Below are 5555 nucleotides of genomic sequence, written 5' to 3'. Positions count from 1 at the left end.
GCATATATATATATATATATATATATATGTGTGTGTGTGTGTGTGTGTGTGTGTGTATGTCTGCGTGCGTGTGTGTTTGTGTGTCTGTGTTTGTCCCCTCAACATTACTTGACAACCGATGCTGGTGTGTTTACTTCCCCAAAACGTAGCGGTTCGGTAAAAGAGACCGATAGAATAAGTACTAGGCTTACAAAGAATAAGTCCTGGGGGCAATTTGCTCGACTAAAGGCAGTGCTCCATCATGGCCGCAGTCAAATGACTGAAACAAGTAAAAAGTAAAGAGTAACGTCATATTACATAACTAGGACATTCTCTACCACTTATAGAGATAGATATTATAATGCATTATTCTCTTAAATATTAACGTATGGAGGAAATATTTCAATCATTACATGTTAATGTTCAATTTGATGGGAGAGAGCCAAGTCAATTTAGCAGGAAAATCTTTTAGGTAATGCACATAAACCATTATTGTCGTTGTTCTTAGTGGTTTCAACCTTCGGTATGTTAACCGTCCCCCCATCTACATCTTCTCTACGATTGCTGCTGCTGCTGTTCATCAATTATTCTTCAACGAAATCAATTATTCTTCAACGAAATAGCTTACGTAAAATATATTATAAATGTGCAAGGCATAAGCATCTAATCCCATTTAATAATTTTGCAAAAACTTTAAAATTTCTTATCTTGTCGGCATACATGATCTCTATCGTTATTGTAAAACCGATGTAAACATTTACGTTACAATCTCCGCATAAATTCTAGTTTGCTTGAAATAGGTCATCAAATTAGTTCGGTAGTTTAATATTGCATGTACTTTTAATTCCCATACTCTGATTTAACATAATCGCGTGTTTTTTCAATAACACTTTTTTATGATGAATTAGTGCAGTACATTTTTCTAGGTATTTCTTTCTCTTCGATATCATTTTACCTTTAACCTTTTCGAATTACGTGAGTCGGTTCAAATTCGACTAAGTAAGTGTACATGTAAGTATGTATGCATATATGAACATATGTATATTTGTAATTATCTTTCTATCTATATATCTATCTATATTTCTATCTATATATTTTCTGTCTGTCTTTTTGTCTGTTTGTCCGTTTCTTTATGTAAATATTTATCTATAAACATATTCATAACAATAGATTTTTTTAATGCATGTATATATACAGATTTAGAGTTGCATATATATATACATATATATATATTGTTGTAGTCCGGAATAGTCATTTTCTTTCTGTGCCAAATAAATACACGCAGTATATATTCTTTCTTCATTCGTTTATTAGTTCTTATTTTATCATAGATCGGAAAATATGGTGTGAAATGGGTTAGTGTTATTTATACTTATAATACTTTCTTTCCTATCATTTCTCTGGTTACCATCACTTTCGTTATATTTGTTGCTGTTGCTGCTGCTGTTGTTGTTGTTGTTGTTACCATTATTGTTGTTGTTCTTAGTGGTATCAACCTTCGGTATATTAACCGTCCCCTTACCTACATCTTCTCTACTATTGCTACTGCTGCTGTTCATTTCAGAGAGGGAACGTATTATATTTACTTTCTGTATACGGCGAACTTTTGGTGGTAGTTGAACTACCGATTGATCATCCGGGTGTATATGTGTATTTCCATATATGTTCACTTTATTGTCTATGCTAAATTCGGCCGTTAGTGTGGTCCCTTATATATATCCCATCGATCATATCCGGCTATCTCCATTTTTCGTTTTCCTTGCTTTTACATGGTTGTCTATTCTTCATCCATGAGAAGTTTTATTGAAGTGTTTATCGTATTTTCGTCTGATGTAAATGCTCTGTTGATGTATGATCGGAACCGGATGTAAACCGTGGGTGCCCTTGGCACTTCAAGTTCGATGAGACTCTTATACATAAGAATTGAAATCTTAGAAATTCTCTGGATTCTGAAACTAGCTGCGAAGAAATGTTGGTGCCAGAAATCTGTCAGATCAACTGAAAACGTAATGCACTAAATCCCACTCGAAAGAGAGAGAGAGAGAGAGAGAGAGAGAGAGAGAGAGAGAGAGAGAGAGAGAGAGAGAGAGAGAGAGAGAGAGAGAGAGAGAGAGAGAGAGAGAGAGAGAGAGAAAACGGTGTATCAAAATCGAAGATTAATGATGATAGAAATAGCTGTCTGAAAGTCACAACATGTTACTCAATGAATCTTGAGCCGTTGGGTGGGTGTTTTGTCTTCTACATTCGTGCGTGGCTCCGGACACCATTGTTGTCATGCAGAAGGGGGCGGATTACATGCATGGTTGCTCTGCTGCCTGATAAGACATCGACTCCTATATTTGGGGCTACGTACAGAAACAACGACAGAGCACAAATATTTGCCCTAAATATGCACACGCATGCATATACGCACACACTCACACACTCACTCACTCACACACACACCCACACACACACACACATACACCTTTTTCTAAAAAATGATCATCCTTAATTTTGCACCTGTTTACAAACCGATGGTAGAAATAAGGCAAATCAACAAATTTGTTTAGAACAAGGATCATTTCATGAATTCGAGAAACGTTCCAAGTACATGTTTACATTAATTCGATACTTTCGGTACATTTCTTGATGTTTTTCAATTTAATTTTTTGTGTTTATAATTTTATTATTCTCTATTTGCTGTCTTGCAAGCTTTTTGATAATCTTCTATGACTTAAAATATGAAAACTGTAATGTTCAACGTCTTCTAGAGTCAAATTTTGAATACATCACATTGCAGTTTTCTCCTTTCTTCTTTTCGTTCTGTGTAACTACTTTTGGCATAGTAGTGACTGGCGTGAATGATATTTTGTTAAAGATTAAGATGCCGTCATTTCATACGATGAAATAACATTATTTATTTATCATTTATTTTTTTAACTACCTTTTCATACTAAAGATATTATATATTTTTTGTATATCTATACTTAAGTTTACACGCGCAGAAAATAATATGATCCGGATTTTATTTAGTTTTCGTGCTCTAATATTTCTTTTAGCAGTTAACAATGTCAGTTTTCACGTATAGCTACTCAGTTGGAGACATGAAACTGAAAGGAACGAAATTCGAGCTTCCAGCTTATACGCCATTATATATTTTGATACTCTAATCTTAATGTCGAGAACTTTTAGTCCTACTTGTTTACCTTAAATATTCTCCATGTAAGCATATATATGTATATATATATATATATATATATATTTATGTGTGTGTGCGTGTGTGTGTGTGTGTGTGTGTGTGTGTGTGTGTGTATAAATGTGTGTGTCTGTTGTATTGTCTGAATGTCCTTTTAAGAATAAGCTCTTTGTTATAAGTACTATTTCGTAGCTATAAGATATCACTATTTGTTTATTCTGAGTTGTTCTTCACTATTTTTAAGTGGAAAGTGTTTGTGGATTCATACATTATGTGGATCACTTACATTGGTAATGTTTGGTTTTCTTCATAGGCAATGTAATTAGGGTTAGATAACTCTTAGATAACTCTTAGATATTAGTGTATGGATTAGGAAAGTATATACATATGTGTATGTGTGTGAGTGCGTACGTGAGTTTATATATGTGTGTGTGTGTGTATGTGTGTGTGTGTACGTGTGCACACGCACACACGTACATGTGGAATATATTTACTGTATGACTTGAGCTACCCCGGAGAAACCAACACTCACCTGAGTCTAACAGCAACTCTGTTGGGGAAGAGTATACCGTGAAGTGTGAATGTGACTCTGAAAAAAAAAAAAAAAGCTCGTTTTGAATTTACAACTTGATCACTCCAGAACAAATTCAAGAAACATAACTACCCACCCAGAGCATGGTAGAGTGGTAGAGACAAGGTTAAATAATAGGGTTCGACACACTCATATCTTGTAGTGTTAAGAAAAACATCTCTAAAATGTACTTACGGATTCTCGATAGAAATTTTCTCCTGCACGTAGGCACTATCGAGATTTCCATATAATTGAAATCACGTTGTTTTAAGCAACCATACTCTCCGTTGCCAGATTGTGGACAGCTGGTAATAATGGAAAGTTTTTAATATTATGTTGGCTTTAACTGTGGAAATGGAGCGCGCGAATTCAGCGACACTCAAAAGTGAAATCCAAGTACAATCAGCACATGCTGTAATATTTTCTCCTGTGTGGTCCACTATAGTGGAAATATCTACCAGTTTATGAGGCATACTGGGAACACAAACGCTAGTAGCATAAACGGACATGTCTTGCAGCAATGTACTAACCACCTTCATTTCCTTCTGTGCTGTACTAACATTAGCGATTCAAATACCATCCTCCCATCCTCCGAGATGATAAAGCAGAACTCCTGCAGAATGCTCCTTGGGTGCATACTGCATACAGTCAAACGTAATGTATAAATGTGTAGCGGAGATGCAAAGTATTAGTAAGTATTGTCCCGAAGCAGAGCGAAGAGAGCTTCATTTGATCCAATGCAATCAAAAAGGACAGATGACGAGATAGGAGGAACATGTTGTTGAGAGAAAAATAAGCCCAAATGTGATATGAAGATGGACCACATCTCGGCTAAGTTTTTTCTAATTCACTCATCCTCTGATGTTTGCCATCACCTACAATTCTAGTAAAATGGAACATCTCAGAGAATGATATATGCAAATGCGGAAAGGTCGGAACACTGAAACATATTGTTTCCAGCTGTTCAAAAGCATTAAACATAACTTGGTCCTTAAGGATATCATCAACGCTATAAAGAACCAAACTGATCTCATCAACACTAGAAAAAAACTTTTGAAATCACTAACTAGAGATTTCATTACCTTCGTGCGCTCAGTACAGCAGATCCGTTTCAAGAAGAAGAAGAAACGGCTATTGCAAAATGGCTGCAGATTTACCGGGGTGCCAGGAACTCTTTCCCATCCCAGTTACGAAAACACTGGATGTCTTAATGTGGTATGAAAGAAAGAAACTGGTGAACCTACTAGAGTTGACTGTTCCTCATGAAGATAACATGGACGCCGCCCAGGCTCGAAAAATTGCCCGTTATGTAAACCTTCTCTAGCAATCTGAAGACGCAGGCTGGAATGTAGAGCATTTTCCAATCGAAGTCGGATGCAGAGGATTTGTTGGACACAGTGTGAGGTGATTGTTGTTATCGTTACGTGTAACTCATCGTAAAGTAAATACCACCATGACTGATAACCAAACTACAGTTGAAAAGGTTAGCCACTGGATTTGATTAAAAAGAGACGATGAGCGTTGGCTAGAACAATATTGAACTTTATTCGATAACCAGTTGTTCAAGCAAGTGGGGATCTATATCAGTGAGGGGAGGGGGGTGCGCAATGAGGCCGTCGCGAGGTAGACCCCCGAGAGGGCACGCATTCTCTCCTGATGATCCCTTACACTTGACGGCTTCCGGTATGCGGAGCTTTCGACTAGTGGCACTTGCATGAGCAAGTTCTTTGCAAAACATACGTTTTCAATTACACATATGCACAATTATGTACAGTTACACACATGCACACACACTCATGCGCATGTAGATATACATATTCATATATA

This window comes from Octopus bimaculoides, chromosome 3, assembly GCF_001194135.2.
Source record: "Octopus bimaculoides isolate UCB-OBI-ISO-001 chromosome 3, ASM119413v2, whole genome shotgun sequence".
NCBI lineage: Eukaryota > Metazoa > Mollusca > Cephalopoda > Octopoda > Octopodidae > Octopus > Octopus bimaculoides.
Note: the sequence above shows the minus strand (reverse complement) of the source record.